The sequence below is a fragment of the Schistocerca gregaria genome, chromosome 2 (assembly GCF_023897955.1).
Source record: "Schistocerca gregaria isolate iqSchGreg1 chromosome 2, iqSchGreg1.2, whole genome shotgun sequence".
Lineage (NCBI taxonomy): Eukaryota > Metazoa > Arthropoda > Insecta > Orthoptera > Acrididae > Schistocerca > Schistocerca gregaria.
This window is the reverse complement of record NC_064921.1, coordinates 1,016,015,642-1,016,029,529: the sequence shown is the minus strand read 5'-3', so window position 1 is coordinate 1,016,029,529 and position 13,888 is coordinate 1,016,015,642. Positions and strand designations below refer to the sequence as shown.

Below are 13,888 nucleotides of genomic sequence, written 5' to 3'. Positions count from 1 at the left end.
GATGGAAGCAGATGCATGTTACTATGTCTTGTTTTTAATGATGAAAAAGTGTTTCCGCCCGGGATCGAACCGGGGACCTTCTGCGTGTTAGGCAGACGTGATAACCGCTACACCACGGAAACTACTTGTGTGCGCCTTACCTTAGAGGCAACTCGTGCTGATGTTGTCATCGTAACTAAAAAATTAAATAAATGCGCTACTTGCATAACAAAGGTACATGCAGAAGATCCTCACATGTCGTGGCTCACTGGAGTACAATACGACATATTCAGGAAAATACTGTTCCCGCCCGGGATCGAACCGGGGACCTTCTGCGTGTGAAGCAGACGTGATAACCGCTACACTACGGAAACTGCGGACGTGAGGAGTCCATCCCCGTTCCCTCGAAATTACCTCAGCCTGTCTCCCGTCCGCGAATGCACACGCGACGGTTCTTTTGACAGCCTGGAAACCATTACAGCCGAGGGCACAAGAAGTCTTCGGGTGCTCGAGAGTTTGTCTGCCGTAGCACCCCTAACGAGATAGCGGTTTTTCCCGCAGTCGTGATTGTAAGTCATAGCAGCAAAAGCAATCACTTTCTTAGCAGCAGGGAGTGCGAGCCCAGCGGCAGCTCTACATGAAGGTACCAATAGCCCAGGAAGGCCGCCGACCGCGGGAATTCGCGCCGCCCCCATCCCGCCAGCCTACACGAGACTTTCCAGAGCACCCTGGACCACATCGAGGGACCCAGTGCACTGAAATTATAGTCATTCGCCATGTCAGGTGGCTCGTTGGTCTAGGGGTATGATTCCTGCTTAGGGTGCAGGAGGTCCCGGGTTCAAATCCCGGACGAGCCCTAGCGTTTTGTGCAAACTGATCGCACGTGAGTGGCTGAGTCGACGCAAAATGCTCGGCGGCAGTATCAAATGAATTTCATATTTGATGTGAGCAATTGACACTCTGATCCGACGTGTGAAGGCGATTACGAAGGTTTTTGGGTACAGATGGAAGCAGATGCATGTTACTATGTCTTGTTTTTAATGATGAAAAAGTGTTTCCGCCCGGGATCGAACCGGGGACCTTCTGCGTGTTAGGCAGACGTGATAACCGCTACACCACGGAAACTACTTGTGTGCGCCTTACCTTAGAGGCAACTCGTGCTGATGTTGTCATCGTAACTAAAAAATTAAATAAATGCGCTACTTGCATAACAAAGGTACATGCAGAAGATCCTCACATGTCGTGGCTCACTGGAGTACAATACGACATATTCAGGAAAATACTGTTCCCGCCCGGGATCGAACCGGGGACCTTCTGCGTGTGAAGCAGACGTGATAACCGCTACACTACGGAAACTGCGGACGTGAGGAGTCCATCCCCGTTCCCTCGAAATTACCTCAGCCTGTCTCCCGTCCGCGAATGCACACGCGACGGTTCTTTTGACAGCCTGGAAACCATTACAGCCGAGGGCACAAGAAGTCTTCGGGTGCTCGAGAGTTTGTCTGCCGTAGCACCCCTAACGAGATAGCGGTTTTTCCCGCAGTCGTGATTGTAAGTCATAGCAGCAAAAGCAATCACTTTCTTAGCAGCAGGGAGTGCGAGCCCAGCGGCAGCTCTACATGAAGGTACCAATAGCCCAGGAAGGCCGCCGACCGCGGGAATTCGCGCCGCCCCCATCCCGCCAGCCTACACGAGACTTTCCAGAGCACCCTGGACCACATCGAGGGACCCAGTGCACTGAAATTATAGTCATTCGCCATGTCAGGTGGCTCGTTGGTCTAGGGGTATGATTCCTGCTTAGGGTGCAGGAGGTCCCGGGTTCAAATCCCGGACGAGCCCTAGCGTTTTGTGCAAACTGATCGCACGTGAGTGGCTGAGTCGACGCAAAATGCTCGGCGGCAGTATCAAATGAATTTCATATTTGATGTGAGCAATTGACACTCTGATCCGACGTGTGAAGGCGATTACGAAGGTTTTTGGGTACAGATGGAAGCAGATGCATGTTACTATGTCTTGTTTTTAATGATGAAAAAGTGTTTCCGCCCGGGATCGAACCGGGGACCTTCTGCGTGTTAGGCAGACGTGATAACCGCTACACCACGGAAACTACTTGTGTGCGCCTTACCTTAGAGGCAACTCGTGCTGATGTTGTCATCGTAACTAAAAAATTAAATAAATGCGCTACTTGCATAACAAAGGTACATGCAGAAGATCCTCACATGTCGTGGCTCACTGGAGTACAATACGACATATTCAGGAAAATACTGTTCCCGCCCGGGATCGAACCGGGGACCTTCTGCGTGTGAAGCAGACGTGATAACCGCTACACTACGGAAACTGCGGACGTGAGGAGTCCATCCCCGTTCCCTCGAAATTACCTCAGCCTGTCTCCCGTCCGCGAATGCACACGCGACGGTTCTTTTGACAGCCTGGAAACCATTACAGCCGAGGGCACAAGAAGTCTTCGGGTGCTCGAGAGTTTGTCTGCCGTAGCACCCCTAACGAGATAGCGGTTTTTCCCGCAGTCGTGATTGTAAGTCATAGCAGCAGCAGGGAGTGCGAGCCCAGCGGCAGCTCTACATGAAGGTACCAATAGCCCAGGAAGGCCGCCGACCGCGGGAATTCGCGCCGCCCCCGTCCCGCCAGCCTACACGAGACTTTCCAGAGCACCCTGGACCACATCGAGGGACCCAGTGCACTGAAATTATAGTCATTCGCCATGTCAGGTGGCTCGTTGGTCTAGGGGTATGATTCCTGCTTAGGGTGCAGGAGGTCCCGGGTTCAAATCCCGGACGAGCCCTAGCGTTTTGTGCAAACTGATCGCACGTGAGTGGCTGAGTCGACGCAAAATGCTCGGCGGCAGTATCAAATGAATTTCATATTTGATGTGAGCAATTGACACTCTGATCCGACGTGTGAAGGCGATTACGAAGGTTTTTGGGTACAGATGGAAGCAGATGCATGTTACTATGTCTTGTTTTTAATGATGAAAAAGTGTTTCCGCCCGGGATCGAACCGGGGACCTTCTGCGTGTTAGGCAGACGTGATAACCGCTACACCACGGAAACTACTTGTGTGCGCCTTACCTTAGAGGCAACTCGTGCTGATGTTGTCATCGTAACTAAAAAATTAAATAAATGCGCTACTTGCATAACAAAGGTACATGCAGAAGATCCTCACATGTCGTGGCTCACTGGAGTACAATACGACATATTCAGGAAAATACTGTTCCCGCCCGGGATCGAACCGGGGACCTTCTGCGTGTGAAGCAGACGTGATAACCGCTACACTACGGAAACTGCGGACGTGAGGAGTCCATCCCCGTTCCCTCGAAATTACCTCAGCCTGTCTCCCGTCCGCGAATGCACACGCGACGGTTCTTTTGACAGCCTGGAAACCATTACAGCCGAGGGCACAAGAAGTCTTCGGGTGCTCGAGAGTTTGTCTGCCGTAGCACCCCTAACGAGATAGCTGTTTTTCCCGCAGTCGTGATTGTAAGTCATAGCAGCAAAAGCAATCACTTTCTTAGCAGCAGGGAGTGCGAGCCCAGCGGCAGCTCTACATGAAGGTACCAATAGCCCAGGAAGGCCGCCGACCGCGGGAATTCGCGCCGCCCCCATCCCGCCAGCCTACACGAGACTTTCCAGAGCACCCTGGACCACATCGAGGGACCCAGTGCACTGAAATTATAGTCATTCGCCATGTCAGGTGGCTCGTTGGTCTAGGGGTATGATTCCTGCTTAGGGTGCAGGAGGTCCCGGGTTCAAATGCCGGACGAGCCCTAGCGTTTTGTGCAAACTGATCGCACGTGAGTGGCTGAGTCGACGCAAAATGCTCGGCGGCAGTATCAAATGAATTTCATATTTGATGTGAGCAATTGACACTCTGATCCGACGTGTGAAGGCGATTACGAAGGTTTTTGGGTACAGATGGAAGCAGATGCATGTTACTATGTCTTGTTTTTAATGATGAAAAAGTGTTTCCGCCCGGGATCGAACCGGGGACCTTCTGCGTGTTAGGCAGACGTGATAACCGCTACACCACGGAAACTACTTGTGTGCGCCTTACCTTAGAGGCAACTCGTGCTGATGTTGTCATCGTAACTAAAAAATTAAATAAATGCGCTACTTGCATAACAAAGGTACATGCAGAAGATCCTCACATGTCGTGGCTCACTGGAGTACAATACGACATATTCAGGAAAATACTGTTCCCGCCCGGGATCGAACCGGGGACCTTCTGCGTGTGAAGCAGACGTGATAACCGCTACACTACGGAAACTGCGGACGTGAGGAGTCCATCCCCGTTCCCTCGAAATTACCTCAGCCTGTCTCCCGTCCGCGAATGCACACGCGACGGTTCTTTTGACAGCCTGGAAATCATTACAGCCGAGGGCACAAGAAGTCTTCGGGTGCTCGAGAGTTTGTCTGCCGTAGCACCCCTAACGAGATAGCGGTTTTTCCCGCAGTCGTGATTGTAAGTCATAGCAGCAAAAGCAATCACTTTCTTAGCAGCAGGGAGTGCGAGCCCAGCGGCAGCTCTACATGAAGGTACCAATAGCCCAGGAAGGCCGCCGACCGCGGGAATTCGCGCCGCCCCCATCCCGCCAGCCTACACGAGACTTTCCAGAGCACCCTGGACCACATCGAGGGACCCAGTGCACTGAAATTATAGTCATTCGCCATGTCAGGTGGCTCGTTGGTCTAGGGGTATGATTCCTGCTTAGGGTGCAGGAGGTCCCGGGTTCAAATGCCGGACGAGCCCTAGCGTTTTGTGCAAACTGATCGCACGTGAGTGGCTGAGTCGACGCAAAATGCTCGGCGGCAGTATCAAATGAATTTCATATTTGATGTGAGCAATTGACACTCTGATCCGACGTGTGAAGGCGATTACGAAGGTTTTTGGGTACAGATGGAAGCAGATGCATGTTACTATGTCTTGTTTTTAATGATGAAAAAGTGTTTCCGCCCGGGATCGAACCGGGGACCTTCTGCGTGTTAGGCAGACGTGATAACCGCTACACCACGGAAACTACTTGTGTGCGCCTTACCTTAGAGGCAACTCGTGCTGATGTTGTCATCGTAACTAAAAAATTAAATAAATGCGCTACTTGCATAACAAAGGTACATGCAGAAGATCCTCACATGTCGTGGCTCACTGGAGTACAATACGACATATTCAGGAAAATACTGTTCCCGCCCGGGATCGAACCGGGGACCTTCTGCGTGTGAAGCAGACGTGATAACCGCTACACTACGGAAACTGCGGACGTGAGGAGTCCATCCCCGTTCCCTCGAAATTACCTCAGCCTGTCTCCCGTCCGCGAATGCACACGCGACGGTTCTTTTGACAGCCTGGAAACCATTACAGCCGAGGGCACAAGAAGTCTTCGGGTGCTCGAGAGTTTGTCTGCCGTAGCACCCCTAACGAGATAGCGGTTTTTCCCGCAGTCGTGATTGTAAGTCATAGCAGCAAAAGCAATCACTTTCTTAGCAGCAGGGAGTGCGAGCCCAGCGGCAGCTCTACATGAAGGTACCAATAGCCCAGGAAGGCCGCCGACCGCGGGAATTCGCGCCGCCCCCATCCCGCCAGCCTACACGAGACTTTCCAGAGCACCCTGGACCACATCGAGGGACCCAGTGCACTGAAAATATAGTCATTCGCCATGTCAGGTGGCTCGTTGGTCTAGGGGTATGATTCCTGCTTAGGGTGCAGGAGGTCCCGGGTTCAAATCCCGGACGAGCCCTAGCGTTTTGTGCAAACTGATCGCACGTGAGTGGCTGAGTCGACGCAAAATGCTCGGCGGCAGTATCAAATGAATTTCATATTTGATGTGAGCAATTGACACTCTGATCCGACGTGTGAAGGCGATTACGAAGGTTTTTGGGTACAGATGGAAGCAGATGCATGTTACTATGTCTTGTTTTTAATGATGAAAAAGTGTTTCCGCCCGGGATCGAACCGGGGACCTTCTGCGTGTTAGGCAGACGTGATAACCGCTACACCACGGAAACTACTTGTGTGCGCCTTACCTTAGAGGCAACTCGTGCTGATGTTGTCATCGTAACTAAAAAATTAAATAAATGCGCTACTTGCATAACAAAGGTACATGCAGAAGATCCTCACATGTCGTGGCTCACTGGAGTACAATACGACATATTCAGGAAAATACTGTTCCCGCCCGGGATCGAACCGGGGACCTTCTGCGTGTGAAGCAGACGTGATAACCGCTACACTACGGAAACTGCGGACGTGAGGAGTCCATCCCCGTTCCCTCGAAATTACCTCAGCCTGTCTCCCGTCCGCGAATGCACACGCGACGGTTCTTTTGACAGCCTGGAAACCATTACAGCCGAGGGCACAAGAAGTCTTCGGGTGCTCGAGAGTTTGTCTGCCGTAGCACCCCTAACGAGATAGCGGTTTTTCCCGCAGTCGTGATTGTAAGTCATAGCAGCAGCAGGGAGTGCGAGCCCAGCGGCAGCTCTACATGAAGGTACCAATAGCCCAGGAAGGCCGCCGACCGCGGGAATTCGCGCCGCCCCCATCCCGCCAGCCTACACGAGACTTTCCAGAGCACCCTGGACCACATCGAGGGACCCAGTGCACTGAAATTATAGTCATTCGCCATGTCAGGTGGCTCGTTGGTCTAGGGGTATGATTCCTGCTTAGGGTGCAGGAGGTCCCGGGTTCAAATCCCGGACGAGCCCTAGCGTTTTGTGCAAACTGATCGCACGTGAGTGGCTGAGTCGACGCAAAATGCTCGGCGGCAGTATCAAATGAATTTCATATTTGATGTGAGCAATTGACACTCTGATCCGACGTGTGAAGGCGATTACGAAGGTTTTTGGGTACAGATGGAAGCAGATGCATGTTACTATGTCTTGTTTTTAATGATGAAAAAGTGTTTCCGCCCGGGATCGAACCGGGGACCTTCTGCGTGTTAGGCAGACGTGATAACCGCTACACCACGGAAACTACTTGTGTGCGCCTTACCTTAGAGGCAACTCGTGCTGATGTTGTCATCGTAACTAAAAAATTAAATAAATGCGCTACTTGCATAACAAAGGTACATGCAGAAGATCCTCACATGTCGTGGCTCACTGGAGTACAATACGACATATTCAGGAAAATACTGTTCCCGCCCGGGATCGAACCGGGGACCTTCTGCGTGTGAAGCAGACGTGATAACCGCTACACTACGGAAACTGCGGACGTGAGGAGTCCATCCCCGTTCCCTCGAAATTACCTCAGCCTCTCTCCCGTCCGCGAATGCACACGCGACGGTTCTTTTGACAGCCTGGAAACCATTACAGCCGAGGGCACAAGAAGTCTTCGGGTGCTCGAGAGTTTGTCTGCCGTAGCACCCCTAACGAGATAGCGGTTTTTCCCGCAGTCGTGATTGTAAGTCATAGCAGCAAAAGCAATCACTTTCTTAGCAGCAGGGAGTGCGAGCCCAGCGGCAGCTCTACATGAAGGTACCAATAGCCCAGGAAGGCCGCCGACCGCGGGAATTCGCGCCGCCCCCATCCCGCCAGCCTACACGAGACTTTCCAGAGCACCCTGGACCACATCGAGGGACCCAGTGCACTGAAATTATAGTCATTCGCCATGTCAGGTGGCTCGTTGGTCTAGGGGTATGATTCCTGCTTAGGGTGCAGGAGGTCCCGGGTTCAAATGCCGGACGAGCCCTAGCGTTTTGTGCAAACTGATCGCACGTGAGTGGCTGAGTCGACGCAAAATGCTCGGCGGCAGTATCAAATGAATTTCATATTTGATGTGAGCAATTGACACTCTGATCCGACGTGTGAAGGCGATTACGAAGGTTTTTGGGTACAGATGGAAGCAGATGCATGTTACTATGTCTTGTTTTTAATGATGAAAAAGTGTTTCCGCCCGGGATCGAACCGGGGACCTTCTGCGTGTTAGGCAGACGTGATAACCGCTACACCACGGAAACTACTTGTGTGCGCCTTACCTTAGAGGCAACTCGTGCTGATGTTGTCATCGTAACTAAAAAATTAAATAAATGCGCTACTTGCATAACAAAGGTACATGCAGAAGATCCTCACATGTCGTGGCTCACTGGAGTACAATACGACATATTCAGGAAAATACTGTTCCCGCCCGGGATCGAACCGGGGACCTTCTGCGTGTGAAGCAGACGTGATAACCGCTACACTACGGAAACTGCGCACGTGAGGAGTCCATCCCCGTTCCCTCGAAATTACCTCAGCCTGTCTCCCGTCCGCGAATGCACACGCGACGGTTCTTTTGACAGCCTGGAAACCATTACAGCCGAGGGCACAAGAAGTCTTCGGGTGCTCGAGAGTTTGTCTGCCGTAGCACCCCTAACGAGATAGCGGTTTTTCCCGCAGTCGTGATTGTAAGTCATAGCAGCAAAAGCAATCACTTTCTTAGCAGCAGGGAGTGCGAGCCCAGCGGCAGCTCTACATGAAGGTACCAATAGCCCAGGAAGGCCGCCGACCGCGGGAATTCGCGCCGCCCCCATCCCGCCAGCCTACACGAGACTTTCCAGAGCACCCTGGACCACATCGAGGGACCCAGTGCACTGAAATTATAGTCATTCGCCATGTCAGGTGGCTCGTTGGTCTAGGGGTATGATTCCTGCGTAGGGTGCAGGAGGTCCCGGGTTCAAATCCCGGACGAGCCCTAGCGTTTTGTGCAAACTGATCGCACGTGAGTGGCTGAGTCGACGCAAAATGCTCGGCGGCAGTATCAAATGAATTTCATATTTGATGTGAGCAATTGACACTCTGATCCGACGTGTGAAGGCGATTACGAAGGTTTTTGGGTACAGATGGAAGCAGATGCATGTTACTATGTCTTGTTTTTAATGATGAAAAAGTGTTTCCGCCCGGGATCGAACCGGGGACCTTCTGCGTGTTAGGCAGACGTGATAACCGCTACACCACGGAAACTACTTGTGTGCGCCTTACCTTAGAGGCAACTCGTGCTGATGTTGTCATCGTAACTAAAAAATTAAATAAATGCGCTACTTGCATAACAAAGGTACATGCAGAAGATCCTCACATGTCGTGGCTCACTGGAGTACAATACGACATATTCAGGAAAATACTGTTCCCGCCCGGGATCGAACCGGGGACCTTCTGCGTGTGAAGCAGACGTGATAACCGCTACACTACGGAAACTGCGGACGTGAGGAGTCCATCCCCGTTCCCTCGAAATTACCTCAGCCTGTCTCCCGTCCGCGAATGCACACGCGACGGTTCTTTTGACAGCCTGGAAACCATTACAGCCGAGGGCACAAGAAGTCTTCGGGTGCTCGAGAGTTTGTCTGCCGTAGCACCCCTAACGAGATAGCGGTTTTTCCCGCAGTCGTGATTGTAAGTCATAGCAGCAAAAGCAATCACTTTCTTAGCAGCAGGGAGTGCGAGCCCAGCGGCAGCTCTACATGAAGGTACCAATAGCCCAGGAAGGCCGCCGACCGCGGGAATTCGCGCCGCCCCCATCCCGCCAGCCTACACGAGACTTTCCAGAGCACCCTGGACCACATCGAGGGACCCAGTGCACTGAAATTATAGTCATTCGCCATGTCAGGTGGCTCGTTGGTCTAGGGGTATGATTCCTGCTTAGGGTGCAGGAGGTCCCGGGTTCAAATCCCGGACGAGCCCTAGCGTTTTGTGCAAACTGATCGCACGTGAGTGGCTGAGTCGACGCAAAATGCTCGGCGGCAGTATCAAATGAATTTCATATTTGATGTGAGCAATTGACACTCTGATCCGACGTGTGAAGGCGATTACGAAGGTTTTTGGGTACAGATGGAAGCAGATGCATGTTACTATGTCTTGTTTTTAATGATGAAAAAGTGTTTCCGCCCGGGATCGAACCGGGGACCTTCTGCGTGTTAGGCAGACGTGATAACCGCTACACCACAGAAACTACTTGTGTGCGCCTTACCTTAGAGGCAACTCGTGCTGATGTTGTCATCGTAACTAAAAAATTAAATAAATGCGCTACTTGCATAACAAAGGTACATGCAGAAGATCCTCACATGTCGTGGCTCACTGGAGTACAATACGACATATTCAGGAAAATACTGTTCCCGCCCGGGATCGAACCGGGGACCTTCTGCGTGTGAAGCAGACGTGATAACCGCTACACTACGGAAACTGCGGACGTGAGGAGTCCATCCCCGTTCCCTCGAAATTACCTCAGCCTGTCTCCCGTCCGCGAATGCACACGCGACGGTTCTTTTGACAGCCTGGAAACCATTACAGCCGAGGGCACAAGAAGTCTTCGGGTGCTCGAGAGTTTGTCTGCCGTAGCACCCCTAACGAGATAGCGGTTTTTCCCGCAGTCGTGATTGTAAGTCATAGCAGCAGCAGGGAGTGCGAGCCCAGCGGCAGCTCTACATGAAGGTACCAATAGCCCAGGAAGGCCGCCGACCGCGGGAATTCGCGCCGCCCCCATCCCGCCAGCCTACACGAGACTTTCCAGAGCACCCTGGACCACATCGAGGGACCCAGTGCACTGAAATTATAGTCATTCGCCATGTCAGGTGGCTCGTTGGTCTAGGGGTATGATTCCTGCTTAGGGTGCAGGAGGTCCCGTGTTCAAATCCCGGACGAGCCCTAGCGTTTTGTGCAAACTGATCGCACGTGAGTGGCTGAGTCGACGCAAAATGCTCGGCGGCAGTATCAAATGAATTTCATATTTGATGTGAGCAATTGACACTCTGATCCGACGTGTGAAGGCGATTACGAAGGTTTTTGGGTACAGATGGAAGCAGATGCATGTTACTATGTCTTGTTTTTAATGATGAAAAAGTGTTTCCGCCCGGGATCGAACCGGGGACCTTCTGCGTGTTAGGCAGACGTGATAACCGCTACACCACGGAAACTACTTGTGTGCGCCTTACCTTAGAGGCAACTCGTGCTGATGTTGTCATCGTAACTAAAAAATTAAATAAATGCGCTACTTGCATAACAAAGGTACATGCAGAAGATCCTCACATGTCGTGGCTCACTGGAGTACAATACGACATATTCAGGAAAATACTGTTCCCGCCCGGGATCGAACCGGGGACCTTCTGCGTGTGAAGCAGACGTGATAACCGCTACACTACGGAAACTGCGGACGTGAGGAGTCCATCCCCGTTCCCTCGAAATTACCTCAGCCTGTCTCCCGTCCGCGAATGCACACGCGACGGTTCTTTTGACAGCCTGGAAACCATTACAGCCGAGGGCACAAGAAGTCTTCGGGTGCTCGAGAGTTTGTCTGCCGTAGCACCCCTAACGAGATAGCGGTTTTTCCCGCAGTCGTGATTGTAAGTCATAGCAGCAAAAGCAATCACTTTCTTAGCAGCAGGGAGTGCGAGCCCAGCGGCAGCTGTACATGAAGGTACCAATAGCCCAGGAAGGCCGCCGACCGCGGGAATTCGCGCCGCCCCCATCCCGCCAGCCTACACGAGACTTTCCAGAGCACCCTGGACCACATCGAGGGACCCAGTGCACTGAAATTATAGTCATTCGCCATGTCACGTGGCTCGTTGGTCTAGGGGTATGATTCCTGCTTAGGGTGCAGGAAGTCCCGGGTTCAAATCCCGGACGAGCCCTAGCGTTTTGTGCAAACTGATCGCACGTGAGTGGCTGAGTCGACGCAAAATGCTCGGCGGCAGTATCAAATGAATTTCATATTTGATGTGAGCAATTGACACTCTGATCCGACGTGTGAAGGCGATTACGAAGGTTTTTGGGTACAGATGGAAGCAGATGCATGTTACTATGTCTTGTTTTTAATGATGAAAAAGTGTTTCCGCCCGGGATCGAACCGGGGACCTTCTGCGTGTTAGGCAGACGTGATAACCGCTACACCACGGAAACTACTTGTGTGCGCCTTACCTTAGAGGCAACTCGTGCTGATGTTGTCATCGTAACTAAAAAATTAAATAAATGCGCTACTTGCATAACAAAGGTACATGCAGAAGATCCTCACATGTCGTGGCTCACTGGAGTACAATACGACATATTCAGGAAAATACTGTTCCCGCCCGGGATCGAACCGGGGACCTTCTGCGTGTGAAGCAGACGTGATAACCGCTACACTACGGAAACTGCGGACGTGAGGAGTCCATCCCCGTTCCCTCGAAATTACCTCAGCCTGTCTCCCGTCCGCGAATGCACACGCGACGGTTCTTTTGACAGCCTGGAAACCATTACAGCCGAGGGCACAAGAAGTCTTCGGGTGCTCGAGAGTTTGTCTGCCGTAGCACCCCTAACGAGATAGCGGTTTTTCCCGCAGTCGTGATTGTAAGTCATAGCAGCAGCAGGGAGTGCGAGCCCAGCGGCAGCTCTACATGAAGGTACCAATAGCCCAGGAAGGCCGCCGACCGCGGGAATTCGCGCCGCCCCCATCCCGCCAGCCTACACGAGACTTTCCAGAGCACCCTGGACCACATCGAGGGACCCAGTGCACTGAAATTATAGTCATTCGCCATGTCAGGTGGCTCGTTGGTCTAGGGGTATGATTCCTGCTTAGGGTGCAGGAGGTCCCGGGTTCAAATCCCGGACGAGCCCTAGCGTTTTGTGCAAACTGATCGCACGTGAGTGGCTGAGTCGACGCAAAATGCTCGGCGGCAGTATCAAATGAATTTCATATTTGATGTGAGCAATTGACACTCTGATCCGACGTGTGAAGGCGATTACGAAGGTTTTTGGGTACAGATGGAAGCAGATGCATGTTACTATGTCTTGTTTTTAATGATGAAAAAGTGTTTCCGCCCGGGATCGAACCGGGGACCTTCTGCGTGTTAGGCAGACGTGATAACCGCTACACCACGGAAACTATTTGTGTGCGCCTTACCTTAGAGGCAACTCGTGCTGATGTTGTCATCGTAACTAAAAAATTAAATAAATGCGCTACTTGCATAACAAAGGTACATGCAGAAGATCCTCACATGTCGTGGCTCACTGGAGTACAATACGACATATTCAGGAAAATACTGTTCCCGCCCGGGATCGAACCGGGGACCTTCTGCGTGTGAAGCAGACGTGATAACCGCTACACTACGGAAACTGCGGACGTGAGGAGTCCATCCCCGTTCCCTCGAAATTACCTCAGCCTGTCTCCCGTCCGCGAATGCACACGCGACGGTTCTTTTGACAGCCTGGAAACCATTACAGCCGAGGGCACAAGAAGTCTTCGGGTGCTCGAGAGTTTGTCTGCCGTAGCACCCCTAACGAGATAGCGGTTTTTCCCGCAGTCGTGATTGTAAGTCATAGCAGCAGCAGGGAGTGCGAGCCCAGCGGCAGCTCTACATGAAGGTACCAATAGCCCAGGAAGGCCGCCGACCGCGGGAATTCGCGCCGCCCCCATCCCGCCAGCCTACACGAGACTTTCCAGAGCACCCTGGACCACATCGAGGGACCCAGTGCACTGAAATTATAGTCATTCGCCATGTCAGGTGGCTCGTTGGTCTAGGGGTATGATTCCTGCTTAGGGTGCAGGAGGTCCCGTGTTCAAATCCCGGACGAGCCCTAGCGTTTTGTGCAAACTGATCGCACGTGAGTGGCTGAGTCGACGCAAAATGCTCGGCGGCAGTATCAAATGAATTTCATATTTGATGTGAGCAATTGACACTCTGATCCGACGTGTGAAGGCGATTACGAAGGTTTTTGGGTACAGATGGAAGCAGATGCATGTTACTATGTCTTGTTTTTAATGATGAAAAAGTGTTTCCGCCCGGGATCGAACCGGGGACCTTCTGCGTGTTAGGCAGACGTGATAACCGCTACACCACGGAAACTACTTGTGTGCGCCTTACCTTAGAGGCAACTCGTGCTGATGTTGTCATCGTAACTAAAAAATTAAATAAATGCGCTACTTGCATAACAAAGGTACATGCAGAAGATCCTCACATGTCGTGGCT

General features: G+C 52.0%; 43 non-coding genes across 43 annotated transcripts; 14 read left to right on the top strand and 29 right to left on the bottom strand.

Moving 5' to 3' along the window:
- Positions 1-49: 49 nt before the first annotated feature.
- On the bottom strand, positions 50-122 carry Trnav-aac (transfer RNA valine (anticodon AAC)). Its single transcript has one exon. It is a non-coding gene; the product is annotated as a tRNA-Val (tRNA).
- A 158-nt stretch (positions 123-280) lies between these two features.
- On the bottom strand, positions 281-353 carry Trnav-cac (transfer RNA valine (anticodon CAC)). The gene has a single exon. It is a non-coding gene; the product is annotated as a tRNA-Val (tRNA).
- Positions 354-764: 411 nt separating this feature from the next.
- On the top strand, positions 765-836 carry Trnap-agg (transfer RNA proline (anticodon AGG)). Its single transcript has one exon. It is a non-coding gene; the product is annotated as a tRNA-Pro (tRNA).
- A 195-nt stretch (positions 837-1,031) lies between these two features.
- Positions 1,032-1,104, bottom strand: Trnav-aac (transfer RNA valine (anticodon AAC)). Its single transcript has one exon. It is a non-coding gene; the product is annotated as a tRNA-Val (tRNA).
- Positions 1,105-1,262: 158 nt separating this feature from the next.
- Trnav-cac (transfer RNA valine (anticodon CAC)) lies at positions 1,263-1,335 on the bottom strand. Its single transcript has one exon. It is a non-coding gene; the product is annotated as a tRNA-Val (tRNA).
- Positions 1,336-1,746: 411 nt separating this feature from the next.
- Positions 1,747-1,818, top strand: Trnap-agg (transfer RNA proline (anticodon AGG)). The gene has a single exon. It is a non-coding gene; the product is annotated as a tRNA-Pro (tRNA).
- Positions 1,819-2,013: 195 nt separating this feature from the next.
- Positions 2,014-2,086, bottom strand: Trnav-aac (transfer RNA valine (anticodon AAC)). Its single transcript has one exon. It is a non-coding gene; the product is annotated as a tRNA-Val (tRNA).
- A 158-nt stretch (positions 2,087-2,244) lies between these two features.
- On the bottom strand, positions 2,245-2,317 carry Trnav-cac (transfer RNA valine (anticodon CAC)). The gene has a single exon. It is a non-coding gene; the product is annotated as a tRNA-Val (tRNA).
- A 390-nt stretch (positions 2,318-2,707) lies between these two features.
- On the top strand, positions 2,708-2,779 carry Trnap-agg (transfer RNA proline (anticodon AGG)). The gene has a single exon. It is a non-coding gene; the product is annotated as a tRNA-Pro (tRNA).
- Positions 2,780-2,974: 195 nt separating this feature from the next.
- Trnav-aac (transfer RNA valine (anticodon AAC)) lies at positions 2,975-3,047 on the bottom strand. The gene has a single exon. It is a non-coding gene; the product is annotated as a tRNA-Val (tRNA).
- A 158-nt stretch (positions 3,048-3,205) lies between these two features.
- Positions 3,206-3,278, bottom strand: Trnav-cac (transfer RNA valine (anticodon CAC)). Its single transcript has one exon. It is a non-coding gene; the product is annotated as a tRNA-Val (tRNA).
- A 411-nt stretch (positions 3,279-3,689) lies between these two features.
- Trnap-agg (transfer RNA proline (anticodon AGG)) lies at positions 3,690-3,761 on the top strand. Its single transcript has one exon. It is a non-coding gene; the product is annotated as a tRNA-Pro (tRNA).
- Positions 3,762-3,956: 195 nt separating this feature from the next.
- Trnav-aac (transfer RNA valine (anticodon AAC)) lies at positions 3,957-4,029 on the bottom strand. Its single transcript has one exon. It is a non-coding gene; the product is annotated as a tRNA-Val (tRNA).
- A 158-nt stretch (positions 4,030-4,187) lies between these two features.
- Trnav-cac (transfer RNA valine (anticodon CAC)) lies at positions 4,188-4,260 on the bottom strand. Its single transcript has one exon. It is a non-coding gene; the product is annotated as a tRNA-Val (tRNA).
- Positions 4,261-4,671: 411 nt separating this feature from the next.
- On the top strand, positions 4,672-4,743 carry Trnap-agg (transfer RNA proline (anticodon AGG)). The gene has a single exon. It is a non-coding gene; the product is annotated as a tRNA-Pro (tRNA).
- A 195-nt stretch (positions 4,744-4,938) lies between these two features.
- On the bottom strand, positions 4,939-5,011 carry Trnav-aac (transfer RNA valine (anticodon AAC)). Its single transcript has one exon. It is a non-coding gene; the product is annotated as a tRNA-Val (tRNA).
- A 158-nt stretch (positions 5,012-5,169) lies between these two features.
- Positions 5,170-5,242, bottom strand: Trnav-cac (transfer RNA valine (anticodon CAC)). Its single transcript has one exon. It is a non-coding gene; the product is annotated as a tRNA-Val (tRNA).
- Positions 5,243-5,653: 411 nt separating this feature from the next.
- On the top strand, positions 5,654-5,725 carry Trnap-agg (transfer RNA proline (anticodon AGG)). Its single transcript has one exon. It is a non-coding gene; the product is annotated as a tRNA-Pro (tRNA).
- Positions 5,726-5,920: 195 nt separating this feature from the next.
- On the bottom strand, positions 5,921-5,993 carry Trnav-aac (transfer RNA valine (anticodon AAC)). The gene has a single exon. It is a non-coding gene; the product is annotated as a tRNA-Val (tRNA).
- A 158-nt stretch (positions 5,994-6,151) lies between these two features.
- Trnav-cac (transfer RNA valine (anticodon CAC)) lies at positions 6,152-6,224 on the bottom strand. The gene has a single exon. It is a non-coding gene; the product is annotated as a tRNA-Val (tRNA).
- A 390-nt stretch (positions 6,225-6,614) lies between these two features.
- On the top strand, positions 6,615-6,686 carry Trnap-agg (transfer RNA proline (anticodon AGG)). Its single transcript has one exon. It is a non-coding gene; the product is annotated as a tRNA-Pro (tRNA).
- Positions 6,687-6,881: 195 nt separating this feature from the next.
- On the bottom strand, positions 6,882-6,954 carry Trnav-aac (transfer RNA valine (anticodon AAC)). The gene has a single exon. It is a non-coding gene; the product is annotated as a tRNA-Val (tRNA).
- A 158-nt stretch (positions 6,955-7,112) lies between these two features.
- On the bottom strand, positions 7,113-7,185 carry Trnav-cac (transfer RNA valine (anticodon CAC)). The gene has a single exon. It is a non-coding gene; the product is annotated as a tRNA-Val (tRNA).
- Positions 7,186-7,596: 411 nt separating this feature from the next.
- Trnap-agg (transfer RNA proline (anticodon AGG)) lies at positions 7,597-7,668 on the top strand. Its single transcript has one exon. It is a non-coding gene; the product is annotated as a tRNA-Pro (tRNA).
- Positions 7,669-7,863: 195 nt separating this feature from the next.
- Positions 7,864-7,936, bottom strand: Trnav-aac (transfer RNA valine (anticodon AAC)). The gene has a single exon. It is a non-coding gene; the product is annotated as a tRNA-Val (tRNA).
- A 158-nt stretch (positions 7,937-8,094) lies between these two features.
- On the bottom strand, positions 8,095-8,167 carry Trnav-cac (transfer RNA valine (anticodon CAC)). Its single transcript has one exon. It is a non-coding gene; the product is annotated as a tRNA-Val (tRNA).
- A 411-nt stretch (positions 8,168-8,578) lies between these two features.
- Positions 8,579-8,650, top strand: Trnap-agg (transfer RNA proline (anticodon AGG)). The gene has a single exon. It is a non-coding gene; the product is annotated as a tRNA-Pro (tRNA).
- Positions 8,651-8,845: 195 nt separating this feature from the next.
- On the bottom strand, positions 8,846-8,918 carry Trnav-aac (transfer RNA valine (anticodon AAC)). The gene has a single exon. It is a non-coding gene; the product is annotated as a tRNA-Val (tRNA).
- Positions 8,919-9,076: 158 nt separating this feature from the next.
- Trnav-cac (transfer RNA valine (anticodon CAC)) lies at positions 9,077-9,149 on the bottom strand. The gene has a single exon. It is a non-coding gene; the product is annotated as a tRNA-Val (tRNA).
- A 411-nt stretch (positions 9,150-9,560) lies between these two features.
- Trnap-agg (transfer RNA proline (anticodon AGG)) lies at positions 9,561-9,632 on the top strand. Its single transcript has one exon. It is a non-coding gene; the product is annotated as a tRNA-Pro (tRNA).
- Positions 9,633-9,827: 195 nt separating this feature from the next.
- On the bottom strand, positions 9,828-9,900 carry Trnav-aac (transfer RNA valine (anticodon AAC)). Its single transcript has one exon. It is a non-coding gene; the product is annotated as a tRNA-Val (tRNA).
- Positions 9,901-10,058: 158 nt separating this feature from the next.
- On the bottom strand, positions 10,059-10,131 carry Trnav-cac (transfer RNA valine (anticodon CAC)). The gene has a single exon. It is a non-coding gene; the product is annotated as a tRNA-Val (tRNA).
- A 390-nt stretch (positions 10,132-10,521) lies between these two features.
- Trnap-agg (transfer RNA proline (anticodon AGG)) lies at positions 10,522-10,593 on the top strand. Its single transcript has one exon. It is a non-coding gene; the product is annotated as a tRNA-Pro (tRNA).
- Positions 10,594-10,788: 195 nt separating this feature from the next.
- Positions 10,789-10,861, bottom strand: Trnav-aac (transfer RNA valine (anticodon AAC)). The gene has a single exon. It is a non-coding gene; the product is annotated as a tRNA-Val (tRNA).
- A 158-nt stretch (positions 10,862-11,019) lies between these two features.
- Positions 11,020-11,092, bottom strand: Trnav-cac (transfer RNA valine (anticodon CAC)). The gene has a single exon. It is a non-coding gene; the product is annotated as a tRNA-Val (tRNA).
- A 411-nt stretch (positions 11,093-11,503) lies between these two features.
- On the top strand, positions 11,504-11,575 carry Trnap-agg (transfer RNA proline (anticodon AGG)). Its single transcript has one exon. It is a non-coding gene; the product is annotated as a tRNA-Pro (tRNA).
- A 195-nt stretch (positions 11,576-11,770) lies between these two features.
- Trnav-aac (transfer RNA valine (anticodon AAC)) lies at positions 11,771-11,843 on the bottom strand. The gene has a single exon. It is a non-coding gene; the product is annotated as a tRNA-Val (tRNA).
- Positions 11,844-12,001: 158 nt separating this feature from the next.
- On the bottom strand, positions 12,002-12,074 carry Trnav-cac (transfer RNA valine (anticodon CAC)). The gene has a single exon. It is a non-coding gene; the product is annotated as a tRNA-Val (tRNA).
- A 390-nt stretch (positions 12,075-12,464) lies between these two features.
- On the top strand, positions 12,465-12,536 carry Trnap-agg (transfer RNA proline (anticodon AGG)). Its single transcript has one exon. It is a non-coding gene; the product is annotated as a tRNA-Pro (tRNA).
- A 195-nt stretch (positions 12,537-12,731) lies between these two features.
- On the bottom strand, positions 12,732-12,804 carry Trnav-aac (transfer RNA valine (anticodon AAC)). Its single transcript has one exon. It is a non-coding gene; the product is annotated as a tRNA-Val (tRNA).
- A 158-nt stretch (positions 12,805-12,962) lies between these two features.
- Positions 12,963-13,035, bottom strand: Trnav-cac (transfer RNA valine (anticodon CAC)). Its single transcript has one exon. It is a non-coding gene; the product is annotated as a tRNA-Val (tRNA).
- A 390-nt stretch (positions 13,036-13,425) lies between these two features.
- Positions 13,426-13,497, top strand: Trnap-agg (transfer RNA proline (anticodon AGG)). Its single transcript has one exon. It is a non-coding gene; the product is annotated as a tRNA-Pro (tRNA).
- Positions 13,498-13,692: 195 nt separating this feature from the next.
- Positions 13,693-13,765, bottom strand: Trnav-aac (transfer RNA valine (anticodon AAC)). Its single transcript has one exon. It is a non-coding gene; the product is annotated as a tRNA-Val (tRNA).
- Positions 13,766-13,888: the final 123 nt, after the last annotated feature.